The sequence below is a fragment of the Falco rusticolus genome, chromosome 4 (assembly GCF_015220075.1).
Source record: "Falco rusticolus isolate bFalRus1 chromosome 4, bFalRus1.pri, whole genome shotgun sequence".
NCBI classification, from domain to species: domain Eukaryota; kingdom Metazoa; phylum Chordata; class Aves; order Falconiformes; family Falconidae; genus Falco; species Falco rusticolus.
The window spans coordinates 76,261,449-76,280,596 of NC_051190.1; the positions used below are offsets into that span (position 1 = coordinate 76,261,449).

The 19,148-nt window shown below is 37.3% G+C and overlaps 1 long non-coding RNA gene across 1 annotated transcript in view; it reads right to left on the reverse strand.

The window, feature by feature from the left end:
- Positions 1–812: 812 nt before the first annotated feature.
- The window catches only part of LOC119146432, a 50,644-nt gene continuing 32,308 nt past the window's right edge, over positions 813–19,148 (reverse strand). Inside the window, exons 2-3 of the long non-coding RNA XR_005103737.1 lie at positions 2,065–2,161; positions 813–1,828 (exon numbers count right to left, since the gene is read on the reverse strand). This is a non-coding gene — a long non-coding RNA (uncharacterized LOC119146432). The remainder of the gene's footprint in view (positions 1,829–2,064; positions 2,162–19,148) is intronic.

Sequence of the window (19,148 nt, forward strand, 5' to 3'; positions counted from 1 at the left end):
GTAAACAGTAAAACCATTCCAACTTAATCTGTGCTAAAATGCTTGGAATGTGAGAGCCACCGATGATGCCCCTCGTCTGTGTGTCTGACTGAATCTTTTCTTTTCTGGGAGGAAAGTAGAGCCTGGGAACTAGGCCAAATGCCTGCCACTTACCTTAAATTGATCAACCACTTTAAGATTAAAAACACTGAAAACTGCAACACCATGAAAACAAGGCTTCCTTCAGATTAAATGCAAAATGCAACATTGGGCTTGCTGTGATCTTTTTTCCATTTTACTCAGTGTACGCTTTTTTTCCATTTCCGCTCAAAGGTAGAAGCCAATAGTTACAGCATCTTGGCCAAGTATTCATTAAGGTTTATAAAAAAGAAATTTATGGTTATTTAGGAGCTGGCGCAAAAGCACGTTGTTGCTGGAGAAGAAATAGAGTTTTGAAACAGTCTGAGACATTGGATGTCTCATTTCAAGTAAAAGCTATATTCTATCTTTGCCAGTTGTATTTAGAGAAGTATTGAAGCGTGTGCTTGAGATAATCAGTAGGTAAATTTCTCAGTGGTTTTATGTGCTGTAAATACATAGTCAATTCAAGAATTTACGTAGTTCTGCAAGAATTATTTCATTATTGCAATAAAGATAAGCGTAGAGATAACATAATGGAACAAAGTCATCATTCATTGAAGCAGGTGCATCTACATGAAATGAAGGTTCTTTCTGCGTCTGTCTTTTTTGGAAGATCTGATTAAAAGTACAGAACCAAAGACCTATTTGACAGAAGAAAAATCAGGCTGGATTCACACTCAAATATGGATGTACCTAGATGACAGTACTGGCAAAATTTTCTAGTAAAAATAGTACTGTAGGATGTAGATTTAATATCGTTTCCTCAACTTAAAAGTCAATCAAAGAAGACACATTTAAATCAAAATTATTGTGTCTATATTTGGATTTTTCTTTGTATGGAGGTAGCTAGAAATACTTTCTAACACGTTGGCAGAAATGCCAATATGAAACCTGGTGTCCTGTAATTTCAGCTGTTCTGAGTGCTGCGTGGCTTAATTAAATTATTTGAACTGTTTCTCTTCAGTATTGCTTGACAGTCATAAAAATCACCATCGTGTAACATAACAGTTATTCATGTAACATCACAATACTGTTGCTGTGTGTCTGCAGTCAGCCCTGTGGGAGCAACAGCGAGCTGGTGCTGGGTGGACTGTGGTGTCCATGCAGGCTCCCCTGGGACCACCCTAAGCGTTCACTCAGGGGCCCAGGATGAAGGCAAGGGGGAGTGTGCTCTTGCTCTGCTGCTGCTGCGTGCCTGCCAGCAGCTGGATTTTCTCCCTTCTCTCTTAGGAGAGTCATTTGCTTGTTTTTAATCCTTTTCTTCTCATTTTAAGGTCAGATCAAGCAGAAAAGACACATGACTTTCTGGCCGTGCATATCTTAGAAACCATAAGATGCTGGTCCTCCAATGAGTTGGCTTAATTAGGGGGAGGTCAGCCAGCCAAAGAAGGCCAAAAGTAAAACAGAATAATATACTCCCTTGGAGGCAGATTAGATTGGTTAAAAGAAGGAAAGCTCATGTTAGATCTACAACGCCTAATGCTCAACAGTGTCTGATTTTAGATTTGTCTTTACTTATTTATGCATCTGTGGCAACATCTGGGGTCACCAAGCAGTATGGACACAGCACAGGAAGACAGACAGGTCTGATCTAAGGCCTGAAGATCTGTACTCATAACTGCACAGCAATCTGGGAGCAGAAGGAGTAGATTCTCCCTTGAACCCTGAACAATTATTGGTGCCTTCTTGTTTCTCAGGATTAGGCTCCCTACATGAAAGAAACAGAAACCAACAGAAAGCAACCATTGCTCCAAAGAATTTATAAGACAAACTTATAACGGAAGCATCAATTTCCTTTTTGAAAATGCAGCCAATAACTTTGGAGACCTTTGTTTCATCTTCCACCAAGATAATATATAAGATCACTTTTTAATTTATAGGCTACATAGAATGCCACTAGTGAGAAAGTGTGATCTGAAAGACAAGGCAACGGAGAATATATACCTCAGCTCTGGTGTGTGGTCATCACTCTGAAAAAGCACAAAGACAGGACACTGGGTAAATCAATGGTCTCACCAAACCCATGGCCAAAGGTAAATGACTGTGGAAAAGAATAAAACAATGAGTGAATATGTGAATTTACTGTTAATGGGAGTATTGGTTTTGGAAATCTGTGCTTTGGGGAGTTCCTGAGCCACATGATGTCTTTTCATCACAGACTTCCTGTAAACGCTTTTTGAAGTAATTTAGAGTTTTGGTACTTAAAGTGTCCTTGGACAATGAGCTGTGTGATGAAATTGCATGCTTTATATTCTTCTTGTTTGTTTTACATCTGCTGTCTAAGGGTTTTATGTGGTGATTTCCTATCCTTGAGATAGGTGTACATAAGCGAGTTACTGTTTCTAGTCATCTCTTTTCACCACCATCTGAATTTCTACTCCATCCTACATAAATTATCTCTTCTAGGTCTAAAATTCCTAACCTGTGCAATCTCTCAATGTATAGATGTCTTTCTCTACCTCTGATTAGCAATACTGTATTTCTGTGCCTCTGCTAGTTCTTTCATAAATGTTTAGAAAAGGCTTCCCAGAATGGTAAACAATACTCAATTTTTTTGGCACACAGTGATAATATAGTAGCACAATGTTGTTTTCCCACTTAATGCTTGCTTTATTTCCAAACATTATTTTCCTTTTTTTGACCAGTCTTAGATGCTCAAAGATGGAACTGACATCTTCAAGGAACTAACCAAAATGGGCCCAAGATTTCTCTTTTTGGTGCCATTTTCAGTGCACAGTTACTTTACCAAATGACATCATGACAAGCCTTCTTTTTCCCTCTTTGTAGTACAACTCCCTAGAGACTCTACAGGTAGTGAAGACCAACTATTTACTCATACCTTTGTCCCCTGATTGCTAAGTACTTTTTTATTCATGCAATGACCTATCTGCAACAGCATGTATAATAATTTCTGTTAAGGAGCATTGTAAAAGACTGTTTGGAAATCCATTGAAGCTGTACAAAGCACTGTGCCTTTCTAAAACGGAGTCCTGAAAAAATATTCAATGGCCTCGAGAGGTGTGATTTTCCTGCAAAAGGTGTGTTAAAGCCTCTTCTAATTTCTTCTTTTATCTTCTAATTCAATATTTTTATATTTTATACCATTTTTCTGGTACAGAAGGAACAGTTGTTCAAATCTTCACTAAAACACATTTAAAAATTGAAGTATATTGGCCAGCTTTAGTTCCTTTAATTTATTTTGGTATTGGTTGAACTTAAGTGATGACATAGCTAAATAGCACATCTCCTAGTTCAGCAGATTCAAATCTGCGTTCCTTTGGAACATCTGGTTCTGGTGATTTGTTCCTGTTTATTGGATAGATTTGTTTGAAACTTCTTCTGCTGACATGTTGATTTGATACAGTGCCTCAAACTCTTCACTGCAGAAGAAAGGCTGTATGGATTCTCCCTAAGGCTCTTTGCGATGGCTATCAATACAATAACTCATTTAGCAACTTTGCCATGGCTGTATCTTTCTTAAGTGCTTCTTTTAAATTGTGATTACCTATTTGGCAGCCTGACAGGCTTCCTGCTTCTGGTATGGTTGAAAAAGGTTTTAGTAGTACTTACTATCTGCTCAGCTAGTTTTTCCTCAGAATGTTATCTGGCCTGCTTTATTATGGCTTTACAGTCAATTTCCTAAGTCATATATACGCTAAGGTTTTCCTTAACTGAACACGACTTCTACTTTTTGAAGGACGAACTACTCTCTTCAGATTCCTAATATTCTCCTCTACTGTTTAAATACGATGATTTTTTGGGGCAGGGTCAGTTGGGGTTTTTTGTGTGACTGTTCAAAAGTCTCTTTGGATTGATAATATTCATTCACTTTGAGATTATAATATGACACCAGTAAACAACCTCCATGCCACATGCAAATATTTTACTCTTTTAGATTATAATTATAATTTTATAAGTGCTCTCAATTTATTGAAATGAATGCTATTGAAGTGGGTAGCATACTCTGAGTCTTGCTGTAACAAAGATCCTGAATTAAAAAAGTTATCGCTCCTACCCTGCGAGATCTTCATTGATCCCCCTTGCACTGCTTAGAGCTACATCAAGAGCTGCCTTTTCTCTTATGAATTGCTAACTAGTTGGTCTAGGAGGGCAATAAAGCATTCAGCCTCTGCAGTGTAACCTTTGAAGATATTTACTCAGTCTACATGGGCATAAATGCACTCTCCAGTTATTACTGTGCTTTTTGCCCAGTTGGCTCCCTTGTCTTTGTCTCCCTTGGCATGTCACAGTCATTGTCACTCTCTGAGCTAGGTGACTGGTGGGATAGCCCTGATGTTACCCCCTCAATATTTCATTGTCTCATTGCTTTCACCAGTTTCTGTTACCTGCTATTTTACTATTTTCATTTATCATCTCATATTCCTGTTAATCTAGGTATTTTTAGACTTGTAGCATAGATTTTTAATTTCATGTAAGTTTCTTGTCAGCCAGCTTGTCTGTTTTTATATCCTGTGCTTAAACAAGACGTTACTTGAACCTGTTCTTCACTGTTTCCTTCTTCAGTTGTATCAGATTCTGTTCTATCTTTTCAAGGATACAGGGTTTTATAACTTCATATCTAGAGGATGCAGCATTCAAAAATATCCTCACCTGCCAGCTTGCCTTCAAGCTTAAAAAATTTCCATTTGACCTTTTCTATTTTTAGTGTCAGAAACCCGATTCCATATTGATGTAAATGAAGATCATCCTTCTTGCTCTATTTATTCAAAATTTTCCCCTCGTGAATCAATCCCTTTTTTCCTTTATTACACTGATTGCCATGCCTGAAACTTCATTTTCTGTTTTTTCCTGGTTGAATTGATGGTGAAATAGATCTACTGTCACAATGCCCAGCACGTCAGTGGGAAGCACAATAATTGATTTCCAGATATTGTAAGGTTTGAAATTAGTTAAGACCTGTATTTGAAATCTGTGGATTTATTTTCATCTAGGATGTTCAACTGCTAGGCTTTGAAATCTACTAAAACCTAACAGACTAGAGTTCAAATTCTGTAATTTTTTTGTTTCACAAAGCTAAATTTTACAGCCTTAGCATATGTCGAAATCTGACCAAACCTGCAGTCTGCAAGCTCTCCCTGAAATTCAATGTTAAAACATAAATGCTCCTAAAGACTAGCTAAGGTGTACAATTCAAATTTATTTTTGTAGGTTTTAAAACGTCTTAAATTCCAAAATTGAATATAGTCTATGTAATTTCTAAATCAGAGATTAAAATTTTGAAAGCAGAGGTCACTGAGAGGTTTATTTGAAAACGTCTAGATTCTGAGTAGCTGAACTACAAGTTCACCTAGAGTCCTTTAGGAAGTATAAACTGAAAATACTTGCGTCCATGAACAGGGAACACTGTGTAAGTGAATATATAATTATAATGTCCCAGTGGACTTTTGCCTTTGCCCTTTGCACTATTAAAAAGGGGACTAATGTAATATTTCTGAAGGCACAAATGTTAGTTACATACCTGTCAACCACTGAAAGTTAATAGGAATTGTATCCCATGTGTCCTTTAAGCCTTTGATATCCTTCCTTCTAGGCTCCAAAATGACTGAAGTGCTTTTGAAAATGTTACCCAGAAGTTGTTTTTTGCTTAAGTAAGATTACATTTGAAAAAAGTAACAATTCAATCTCAGAATTACAGTCCTGAGCTGGAAGCAGGAATACAAGGATCCAGGGGCTTAGGAAAAGCAAAGGACCTGGAGGTCCCAAGAAAACGAAGAAACAGCTTTTTCATCTTCTGAACACATCAGTTTTCTATCAGTAACTTTAATTTTTAGTGATTGACAAGGACCCTGTGAATCGTTCTTTGCAATTGGATCTATCTCCAGGAAGTTACCTTCAAAGAAGCAATCAGAAAAATTATTGGAAAAATGTTCTTTGCTCAAATAAGGAACATGCAGCTGCTAAAACAAAACTCCAAAAGAAATAAAACATGGATTTAGTTTACATACCCGAAAGGTAAGCAGGAATTGTTTAGGATTCATTGCAGTGTTTCATACCCTAAGTGCCCTGAATATGCTAACTGCCTGCACAGCACAGTTTGTCTGCTACTTGTGGTATACACAGGACAATGACTGCCATGTGTTTTAAAGTTCTTACTTAACAAAGCAAGCACTATGAATACGAGTTTTTAAAATAAGTATTAATAAGTTGGTTTTTTAAAAAAGTCACATTTTAAAACAAAATTTAATAAGAGAAACAAAAGGAGAGGAAAAGGAGAAGAAATATTGTTTCTATGGTTCTTAATATAAACTAAAACAGCAAACGACCTGCAATTTCTGGATCATTTTCCATGGGCAAAGGTGGGTTCTGGACTCAACTTTTTGGACTTAGCCTTAGACTTAAGCTAAGAGATCAGACTAAACTCCTTGTCCCAGAAAGACCTAGAAGTCTCTAGAGAGCAATTTAGGCCTTAGATGAACAGAACTACCTTCAGAGGTAAGAACTGAGATTGAAAAAAGCACAGTTAAGCTTGTAGCTCAGTTGTTTCAGTTACATGTGAAAAGTTGGATAGTTTGAATATGGGCCCAATAGCTAACATAAATGTCTATCTACACAGCCCATGTTCAGAAGACAGAGCTCTTTATCAGTCTGTTTGCCCCTTTGCGCACAGCCCTTGCCCTATCGGCTGCACGCCCTTTGGAAGTGATACAGCCCAGCCCTGTACACCCTGACCTGCAAGCGTCTTGGCATTTCATGTGTAGGAACTTAAGGGCCCAGACCAAAGTCTTTTCATTCCATCTCATGACTGGAAGCTGCTGAAGTTCTTGCTGTCTCTAGAAGTCAGAGAACTTTTATTTCACAACTGTTCAAGCATCCTGCACAGGCTGAATGCACCACATCGTGCAGGCTATGGGATCCTTTCACCTTGAAAGATTTGCTTGATAGCTTAGCCTGAGATCAACATGTATTTTTCTTTGGTCCTTTATGACAGGATTTCCCTGTTCCATTTTGTCTCCACTGCCTCTGTTCCCCTGCATACATTACTGCGCACATTTTATAAAGACACAATGTCAAGATGTAATAGATATATCTGTTTCAGCCTAGGCCACGTGAGAGGCTGGTCATTAGAAGTACTGAAAGACTTTTGTTGCTATAATACTAAATAGGTACTTTAGTATTCAAGCAGAACAGAAGGGTAATGACTTCCCAGTTTCGAGGTTCATGACTTTCAAAATATCATGGCAAGAAGCTTTAGCTGAGATTTTAAAAGGAATTCATACTCTAAATTCTCATTCTAGCTTTATAGCCAATAGATACTTTTAACATTTTTAATGATTTTTCTTTTATATCCAAGCTAGTTCTTTATTTTTAGTGTGATTCAATCAATGAAGATATGGAACAAAAAAGCTATCCGCTTTTCTGATTTATTCTATTGAAGATAAAAATGTATGAGGCTTCATGGTGTTATTTGAGTAAGACCTAGTTTGGCACTCTGCCTTTTAGATTACTTCAAATACCCTCGCACACCTTTTTTTTTCTCACATAGTCATAGGTTTCCCCCTTCCCTCTCTTTTTCTAAATGCTTACCATCAGTGTTAACATATCAATCTTTTTCACTTTAAAAAGTAAAAAAAATACATGTAATTGGACTAGACCCCTGATGACTTGATATTTTTATCAGTAAAGCCTGCACTTTACTCATCTTTTCTCTCAGGAAACAAACACTCAACCCTTGCATTTAGCTGTGACAGATGCCTACCATAGACAGAGGCCGAGAGGACACAGCTCATAATAAGACCTATGTGTTAAAAAATAAATTTTCCTTTGCACCATAAGAAGAATAAAATTAATTAAAAAAATTAGGCAGCAATATTCTTATCCCACACCACTACCTTTTGAATTCTGAAATATGGAACAAAATGGCTATTTTCAACCTTGGAAAGGAAAGAAATAGTCCTATGTTACAAACATTTAATTGTAAAATTCCAGTAGCTGTCACCTTTGACATCTTCACTGTGTGAGCTGTGGACAGGAAGGAAAGACACGTGTAGAAAAAGTCTAGCAGGCTGCTGAGGCCTTTTTGCTTTTATTCCTGTTCAAAGTTAGTGTTAAGAAAAGGAGTGCCCTGTACCTGCCTGAAGAAGGAGGTAAAGATAGCTAAAAGCAAATTTGCTATATGCGAGAAACCATTATTTTTCATTAAAGCCATCACTCTGAAGAGTGTGAGGAATTTTTCTTCCTATTTTGGGGAAAGAGGACCAAGAAATTAACAAAGGTAGGAAAGTTTCCTCAGCCCCCTTCAAAAACAACCCCCTCAAAATAGGGGCTGTCCTGTGTTTTTCACAAATGTTTTGTTGACATATGTCTAGCCTAGTGTGATTATGCTGTGTTTCACTGAATTAATCAGTGAGAATGACGTGAATCATAATAAGCATTGACAGCCTACTCTGTTGTCTTTGTACAGGCTTCAAAATTCAGCAATGAGCACCACTCAGAAACAGTGGGCTGAAATCACACACAGATTTTGGATGCCATAAACATGCACAATTCAACATACAGAATGAACTTTCAGAATGATTCTCAACAGTGAACCAATTCTTCCCATTTTCACAACACTGAACAGAGTTCTAGAGGCTCATGATGTGAATGTCGTTCTCTAGGTAGGGCAAAACAAAAACAATACCAGAGAGAAGTCAGAAAAATATCCTCCCTACTTTCTAACTCATGCCTCTTTTGAAGTAATATGAAGGTAGGTCATAACAGATTCAAAAGTGGATATGAGGAAACGTTTGGGTAAGTATATATTTTTTCTTAAAAGTGGGCAGCGTCTTGGATTTTGTGCATTTGTGAACCTCCAAAATGATCTTATTTATTTATTTACATACAAGCTCTTCAAATCAAACCTTGACAGCTCTAGAATAAGAAATATTTTTACATCAAATACAACAAAAATTTTCACTGACTTCTTCTATTACAAAGACAGGATTGAAATGGTTCCAGACTAAAAATAGTCCTACATCCAGGCCCCTTCATCATTGTGAAGAAATTTATTGGAGAATGCTAAGAAGACTCATTCCTCAAAGCAGCATCAGATAGATTTGTCTCATCACTACCAGATGTTGTCTAACCTGTTACTTCCTTCAGCAACGGGGATTCCACACTTCCCAGGACAATCTACACTAGTGCTTCCATAAATTCAGAATTTTTAAACTTCCCTTAAGTAAGATTTTTTTCACTTCCTTTGAGTCAGAATTTTTTCCAGATCTCTGTCAGAAAATTATTCTTTAATCCTTCTTTGCTGTTTTTGCCTTTAAATATCCTTCTATAGCCATGAGGTACCCGTAATTCTCCACACTTAAACCTTCCTCAAAATATAGCCCTAGCAGAGGTCTTCCCCATGATAGCCTGCATATTCTCAAGACAGACTTGTTAGCAACCAGTAAGACAAAACTAACAGTTAACTATAACAAAGTAAAGTGAAGGACTGCAGAACTGATGAGCTGAGCTATTTAATTCTCCCTTTTTCAGTGATCCAATGTTGGCTTACCTTGTTTGCCTGTAATCTCCAGCAAACACCTACTCAAGGCTGCTGACTGCTCTGGACAAGGACCTGATTTTCTTCTCTGTAAGTCCCTTGGTTATTGTTAGCACATGCCAGTGACAGAAGTAATGAAAAATACATATTTAATTTATATTGTGATGGACTCCTTCACCCTTCTCCGAAGTTCTGGGGAATGTGATTTGAAAATGTGGAGAAGCCGTCTAGGTAGCGGTGCTGGAGGTGAGGCTGCCTGAACTGTGTTTTGGGGGTTTCTGACTGCAGTCAGGGTGGCTGGCTTTTTTTTTTTTTCAAATATCCCAGTAGTTCCAAATTTTAGAGGAACAAACACACTTCTAGCCTTATCATGTTTACAATACAAACCCTGCAGTATGACAGTCAAATCACAGGGGAAGTGAAAACACAATGTTCATTGGTGCCTGGAAGCTTTTGCAAAAGCCCGTGACAACCTACCTGCGATATGACTCAGAGGTCTGCACTGGAAAAAGTTGTCAACAAGAAATACATAAAAGCAAGGAAGATGTCTCTATTGAGTAAATTTACTATGTTTAATGAAGCAAGTAGACAACTTATATTTTTAAATTTGTTGATCCATGCAAGTAAGATTTCCTTGTATGGTTTATTGCTAATCTGAGATAGAAGAAAAACATCAGTAAGGCAGGAAAAACTGCATAGCAACAAAATATTTTGTTAATAATATATCACTGGCAATACAATTACATGCATTGTTTTAGTACTTGATTAAATAAGTGAACAATTATAACCATTTTGATCTGGCAAATTTTCTTGGTCACCAGCATCCCTTCAAAGGAACTCTAGCTGATAAAGTGGCAATAAAGTGCTGCTGTTCGGGCATATCAGATTACACTTGATTATTTTAAAAAAATAAATATTTGCAGTTGAGGTTTGACATACAATAAAATGAACTTACAAAGGAGACCAGTTTTCTGTTAGCAGCAGCTGCAGATATTAAATCAGCTCCTCCAAGAAGAGCATAGCTTACAGAGCACATCAGAATGGTTCATTTTTCTCCACCCAACTGTTTGAATACACAGTATTTGAACCAACTCATTTAAAACCTGTGATGTTTTTCCATGGGTAGAGAGGGCAGGGAATGAGGTGAAATGCAAAGTAGATCTTGGACCATCAAGGCCCAGAAAAACAAACTGTTCTAAGAAAATTCTCAATTAATAAAATTATCATGCTTTTTGGGCCTTGGTCATCTTCCTTCACTCTTTTGGAAAAAAAATAGTTTCTCCACCAACCTAAACTGAAGTACAGTGTATTATGTAAGTGACAAAGCACATTTCTTCTGATTAATCTGAAAATGCAGATTAAAGTTGTCAATGTCTCATTCTTATGTAGTTTGCATTTTCCAAGCATTTGTGACAAAAATACAGATGGCTGGCTAGACAAAGATCAGCAATCTGATTTAATGCCAAAGCAATAGTAATGCAATTAAGTTAAAACACACACTTCTGCAATTAAGCACATGCAGTTTTTCAGTTTCTTTTTCTTAAGATCCATTCTGTGCCCAGATCAACTTTTTTCTGTGATGAGTGACCATGGACTGGAAGATAGCATCGCTCTGGGGATTAGTGAAGGGCTGTGAAGACTTCCTGGTCTGGTCCAGGTCACAGAAGTGTGTGTGAAACAGTGCAACACCAATAGAAAGTTATTGCTGTCTAATGAGTGTACCATGACAAAATGGAATACCTGTGTCAGTCCAAGTGTCCACATCACAAAAACCACAGCTACCACACATTTTCTGGCAATCTCCTCTGTGTCAAAACCCCCAAAACAAGCATGGAAATTTAGCTGGTTTTACTCCTTAGAGATAGCCCAACCTTTCAGGTTTGAGGGATGTTAACAACATAGTATGGAAAAGTTTACTGGCTCGTGTAGTTAGCTTATGTATACATAGACATCAGCAGAATTGAGTGAATACTGCAAGGAGTGTTTGTGCAGAGCCCTTTACATTCTGAATACCTCTTTATTCATACTGCTACCCAGACACTTTTGAGCTTTTTGTCTGTTTGTTTCTCTTCTGGATAGGAGGAGTGGGGTCCAAGTGTCAAATCATCATAAAACAAAACTGCAAAGCATGAGGTGATCTTCCTCCCACCGAGCAGTAGTTATTAATTTGAACTCTCATGCAGAGATTGGTGAAATTTATCATGCCTAATGACAGCCATTTCAGAGCTGCGCCTAGCTGTAGCCAGGCATCTAGAGTCATTCTACAGTCAATGCAAAAACATGGGTAACTCCAGATGGTTTTTCACTTAACCTACCTCACACAACTATCTTAGGGGACTTCTTTCACTCTGCTCTGCTCACTGTAGAGAAAATAATAAGGATAAGCTTAGACTAGACACTTAACTTTTAGGTGACTAAATGTAGATGTGATTAATCCTATCCACCCAGACAAACATATCCAATTAAGAGCATTCCACTTACTAACCTTAACTTACTTAACTTCCTAACAAAATTGCTATTCATCTGCAGAGCATACAGTGTCCCTCCTACACAAGGCTAAAAGGTTTTCAATCCATGGACTGACTTTTCAGTGCCTAGCTCTAAAAAGCTTCTTTTTAACGTATCAGTGGGGTAAATGTAGAAGTTACTTGGAACAAGCATGTACAACCTCCCTGTTCAAATTGCTGCAGAGGGTCTCCAAGTGAAGAACTGAATAATATCTTCTATCCTGTTTCTTTTCCTAGAATAAATGAGTAAAAGGACAGGAATCTTTTCAATTGTACACAACATAAACTTGTATCCCTCCTAAGAAAGACTGTAGAGTTGTACAGTTCCAGCAGTGAATGAACCCTATATAATCTTTTAACAGAATTCTTTTTCAGCATGCTACCACACTTTAAACTCTGATCTGTACTTCCTCCAGCTTTTAATTCTAAAGAAACTACTCTGCCATTCTAGTTTTCATTTGGCTTCTTATGCTTCGCTGCTAGATGGTTTTCTACCCTAAACTAGATGTTACTTAAAATTTTGAGATTTTTCTTCAATTTTTTCCCCTTATTTCTCAGTTCTTCGTGTTCTCAGCACATCTTTTAGAAGTGCTGAAGTATCTCTCTTAGAAGTGTTAGGGTGCCTTGAAGAGAAGGAGGAATCCAAGCTGAAGATACTCCTAGAAGACAGAATAATGTTTGTAGCCATTTCATGCATGGGCTAATGGAGGACATTAAAAAAGAGGGTTGAAGCTAATGAAGGGTGTGGATCTACATCAGAGTAAAGGAGGAGTTTTTTTGTGTTTCTTGGAAGGTGCAACCAATCCAAGTGGCAGACACAGAACTGGGATTTCTCAGCATGACTCCAATACAAATCATTAGGAAACTGACTTTATTTCAGTTTCTTTTAAAGAGCCAGGAGATGTTGGACAAGCCAGCAGGAGTCTTACAGGAGACCTGGAACCGAGTCCTGAGCTCACTTCCTTACTACTGGGCAAGAGAATGAGAAAACATGGTAGGTGTTGCAAGCTCAGCTCTTTTCTGTGGCCCTGGCAGCTGTATTAATGATGTACTGGAGAGACATGCATCCTACTCTGACTGAGCAAGGTGGAGATTACCAGGTGGAAAAAAAGAGGCTCTGGAAGGTCCTATCTCCAAACAGTATGCATTTTAAGTAACAATAAATCAGCATATGTTGGATTTTATTTGATTATTTTCCATGCTTTCCTTTAATACTAACCATATAAGGCATAACCCCTTGTCAGCACTAGAATGGTACATATTACATGAATTATTAACAACTGCACACATCCTAGATCACCTTTGTGTTGCGCTAATTTAGTACCTTCCCATTTCTGCCTAAGTGAATCTAAGAGTCCATAAAGCAATAATAAAATGTAACAGAATTCTAGAGAACCGCTTATAATCTGCCATTCAGTATACAGACAACTGCTTTCATAGCAGTTTATTTGTAAGCAAAAGGCAAGTCCAATTTGGTCCATGAAAATGTCAATTTAGCAATGAATGCTGTCTTGACATATTCGGAAGACTCTCCTTAGAAAAAATACAGATTCTCCATTTATATGATGTCAACATAATCACCCCAAATAAGAAAAAAAGCTGAAACAATCAACAGTACATTGAGTACATTGGGGAGAAGTGTACACAGAGTTACACTGGGGAGGAGTGCCGGTGAGGGGAGAAGGAGGAAGCAGAGGAAAGATCAGATTTTTCAGGAGAAAACCTGAATTCTTTGAAGTCTCTATTCAGGATGAGGGGGCCATTGACAGACATGTGTAATTGCATGCAGAAAACTGATAGATGTGTGATTATAGACAGATGGTTAGCTCAGCAGGAGTTTCTGACAGCTAGGCCCCAGCACTTCTTGTAAGTCTTTATGACCTGAACTTTCTTCAGCACATAAATATTCATGTACTTATATTTTTCTGTATGATTTAGGTGTAAAACAAGTAATGGTTCTGCAAGGTGCTGAAGAGCCTTGCCTTTAAAATTAACCATGAAAACTTATGCCAGATAGTTAAATTTAAGCAGTCCTGCTGACTTTATTGGTTTTCATGAATCTTTCTATTGGATTCACTGGTCTATGTCTCAGCTGTCACGGTTAGGTTTTATTTAACCTGATTTTGGCTATCAGAAGTGAGGTGTCTATTTTAAGAGAGCTTTTAGAGCAATCTTTGACTCCCTGGAGAGGAGTGACAACCTTCAGATTGAAATTCCTTCTACCTCAGTAGGATGTCTCAAGCATGTGGGAACAATCTTGCCTGATAACTAGTTTGGATGGATTTTTAGTTTAGTTAATATTAAATAAAACAAACCTTTAACTACATTGCATGCTCTGGGACATTTTTTTTAAAAAAAAAAAAAAAAGGAAACTCCTTGCTTCCAACAAACTTCTCCAAAGCAAAGATAGTGTGATGGCTGTGTCCAGCAGAGGCTCTTGGAGCACTTCTGTGTTCTTCAGTTTGGGTGCACGATGTAATTGCGCACAGAATTTGTATTAGGAGAAGGCATAGACAGGCACCAGCCTTTCCTTTCTGGGTAAAGGACACCAACATGTGGGTAGGAGGGAAGTGACAATTTGCTCTTATCAGGTTCCTAAACCACATAATCTGTGGTGACAGATTCAGAGGCAAACTAAAAAAAAAACCTATGAGACTGAAGTTTTTCCTTTCCCTCAGACTTTAGTTCTTTTAACCTTTCTCTTCATTCTTTCACTCTTTATAACAATTTCCTTGGCACAGGCAGGGACATAGACTTCTTTGATTCACTCTATAAGAACTGCAAAAGTTGAGGTACTTTAGACAGAAATATACCAGATAGAGTACCAGACAGAGACTTCTCTCATCACTATTTTAACTTTTTACAAGTAGAGAAAACGCTGTCACATTTTTCATCTCTGTAGCCCAAGTGCCTTAATAGTTGTAAATAAGTTAGTCTGTAGATGTGGCTATAAGGTGTTTGGGTCTTGTTACTATATCAGTTGTCTGATGTTTTAGCTTAAAAAGCCATGCTTCTGAATTTCCCTTCTGTCTTACCAGTTCTAGCTTACTTTTCCTGAAAATGTTTTGTCCTAAGCTAACTTCATATTTGTTAAAAGAAACATAAATCAAAAGCATCAAACATTTCAAGTCAAATGTTTGTAGCTGATCTCCTAGTTTTGGACCTCTTCTCACATGCACTTAGCAATTAGTCTGTTGTGTTCAGCTGCTAGCCAAGTCATGCAGTATTAAATCATGCTTAGGTTTCTGTATGAAACTCAAAGGCAAATTCACCAGTGTGAATTTTGAAACAGTAGCCACTTTTGCAAAGCTGTCAAAACCACACACAGCCAACAAATATTTCCATACCTTCAATTAAAATGCATCTCAGTCTTCTCTGTGCTCATTAAATGCCAGATCTCCTTCAGCACTTGTCTTACAAGCTCTGCTGAATGTAGTTATGTTTTTAGGAGAAACATCTTCCACACAGAACTAAGCTAGGGATATCTTGCATCACTGGATCTCTACAGTTTGAACATGGTCTTACTTTTGAGATGAAGAGGGGGCTAGCAAGACATATCTGGTACTATTTGCTGTCTTTTAATTATGACAAGCTATCTTTGTTGTCACTGGTTTTGAAGATCTAATATTAAACTAAATGTATCATGTATCATGTATCATATGATAAGGCTCCCTCAATCTTCCTCACTGCTAGTTGTATACAAACTTTTGTAGTTCTAGCACACAGGTCTAGATCAAAACCCATGTAATAAAACAAAAGCACTGGCATTATTTCAGATTTTCAGAGCAACTCAGCAACGTTCCAACTCCTGAGATACAAAGTCACAGTATTTTAGACCTGGAAAACAGTTACTCTAGTGGAGACAGTGAAGCTACCTGTTGCAAGAACCTGTAGTTACAATTCACAATGTGTCCTGCAAACATAAAAAAAGACTCTGACTGTTGTATACTACTTTCTGTATTTAAACTCATCGATGATGTCTCTCTGAAACTGTATTATGTCTTTCCTGCCACAGAACATGCTGCAAATGCAGCACATGGAAATCTTTTCTCACCAGTCAGGTACATGTGTGTCTCTTGGATCAAAGTAGGGGTGAGGAATCTGTGGTCTAGTCTGTAGCATTGTTTTATATAGCTCCCAATCATGCGATCCTTTTATTCCTTATTCCTGGGTAACATTACACTGTGTATTACAGATATTCAATTTGCCAAGTGTGTCAAAAAGGCCTCAGAAAAGAGAGTTCCTCATCTGTACATTAACCAAAAGCAGCTCTCACCCTATCAGGCCAGATGTGTTTCAGTAGGGATGTAGCTAAAACACTATGCAAAAGAACAGTGGTATTTAAAATTAGCAAAGACTGAATTAAAAAAAAGTTCATAATTGTATGTAAAGAGGTTATGTGAGAAGGCCAGTTGGAAAGAGAAGGTTCCTTCTGTGCAATTCCTATCTTTATATATGGAACTGTTCTTGTTGATTCTGTTTAACTGCACTCATTGTGGCATTCTAGCAAAGCAAATTATGACTGAGCCTGGGTGGTGGTTTGTCTGATGCAATGTAGTTCGACATTTCAGGAGTGCTGCTTTCTCAGAAGAAGGTAATGCTCTTAGACCTGTTATACTTATTGTGTTTGCTGAAAAAATGTCCACTTTTGTCAGTTAGTTAATAGGTATTTCTTTTGAAATTGTGACAAAAGGCTATCAGAAAATAACTGCACCAAGTTCACAAACCTCTCTGAAAAGCCAACTATTTTTTTGAACACATTTGGGTTATGTTTTTCTCTATATGATGGTGGTTTCAAACTTCTTGTCTAGTGTATTACTCATCAAAGCTGCAAGTAGAAGTGCTATAACCATTTGCAGCTGATTAATTCTAAGGCTGGTCCTGCTCTGGTCCTGGTGTTCCTCCCAGCAGAGTCCTCCCTGCGCCTGACTGCCGGTTGGAGAATGGCTGGGAATTCGTAGTGCGGGGCATCCAACTGACATCTGCCTCATTTTTTCCAAATAATTAGAAATTTTAGTAGAAAAAAAAAATCCTTTAATCCAAGGATAACTTAAAGACTCCTTCTGAGTTGCCAGAAAGCTTTCTGAAGGTATTGCTAGCTTCTGTGAGGTTATTTCCTAGGAGCCCTTCAGATAAGCGTAAAGGAACATATATGAAAGGCACTGATTTTCCACTTTAATTTCCTAACTATCTGCAAGCACAAAACTACTGTAAAATTAGTGTGTCATCATTTTATAAATCATCCTACATACGGTGGACCTGCCACATCCAATGCTTCTGGTCAATTTTTCTCCATTGCAACCTTCCTCATGTAACAGTGGAGAACTTGTAAAAAAGGTATGAAGGGAGTCTTGATTTCAGCTTACTAGGATAATATAAACTAGCCAGGCACAGCTCTAGTGCAAAATGGATTCAGTCCCATTAAATGGAAAGAGAGAGTTCACCTGCCATGAGGTATTAACGTTATGACACCTTTCACCTTAACAGATCCTGTTATTTTTATTGCAATCCCCTAAAAAACAACTTAGTTCAGTAAATATTTATGATTTTTGAGAAACCAGATACCTTAAACTGCTTCAAGCTGAGCTCAAATACCTATCTTTAAGTACTGGAGACTGCTAAAATGTCTAATACAACCCAATTAATTTTTAATTATTGTACTGTATACAGTATTTTTCACATAGTATTGTACAGTACTGTGTGAAACATTTGTTCTACTTTCTTAAGTGTTGTTAGCTGATGTTCGCCCTTTATATTAACTTTCATTTCTTAATATCAAAGCTGTATTGCTAATTTCCTGTAGTCAATAATTTTATGTACATGTAAAAGATGGCTATATAAAATAGGATAATGAGGAAGTGACATTTTTGACATGTTCCTCCGTACACACTAAAGGGTTCAGTATTACCCTCTTTGCAGATACACATGAATATGCTTGTTACATGGAAGTCCAATCCTATGAAAGAAGCTCTTGTGGGGAACTAGAAACCGTAAGATGCTGTATCCACTGTAAAATGTAGACAAACTTTAAGCTGACTCATTTAAATGCCTTTTCAGGATCAAGAGACAACAGTTATTGATTATGCCTTATTTTGATTACATATTTCACAGTATTACAGAACAATCTACTATCAATTAATTCTGGTTGGTTGAGATGAATAAAGCTCCTGGGGACCATTTAAAAACTGTGAGATTATCTGCCAATAGGTCAGACTCTGCATTTATTAATGGCACAGGATATTTGCTTAAGCAAATACCTCTCATGTATCTCCAGTATTTACAATTATTTTAAGAAGATTTTTCTTATTCTAGCTAGTAAAGATGCACCATCCAACACTGATTCACTTATTTGTCTAAGAACAGCCATTAGCACCCATTTGTAAATCTAATAAAAATCAATCTGGGATCCCATACAGTCTGAAGTTTTCCTGATTTTTTTGGGTTTACCTTCATCCCTCATTTTTTTCTGCTATGTTCTCATTCAAATTTAAATTTTATCTCCTTTTAGACATGGACTTTCTACTAAATTAAAATAAATAAACTGTAATCTTCAGCACTTCAGCAATATTCTTCTATAAGCCTCATAGATAATGTCTTATTTATTCATTTGTTTTCTTATCTGTGATAAACTCAGTCTTATTAGGAGTGCATCTATATTCTAGTAACTCACACAGTTTTTCTTTTTGACAAAATCTGGTGTGTCCAATTCTGCTAACACAATTTCAGTATTTGGCCTTTGTACTGTTGTACAGACCTAGATGTATTTTATGGAAAGATTTAAGTTTTTTCAGGTATGATTTTTTTCCTACTAATTTACACTGTTGGTAGAAAAAATAAATTACTCTGAATTTAAACCAGAGTTTAAATCTCTGGTTTAAACCAGAAACCCTGACGGCTTTCTCCTATCCCATGTGAACAGAATAAATAATGTATTAGAATGCCCCCTCTAGGAACATTGCCAATGACTACACTACCTATTTCAGCCATCATCTTTTCAGGGAGTAATCTGAAAGATCTCCAGTTTTAGT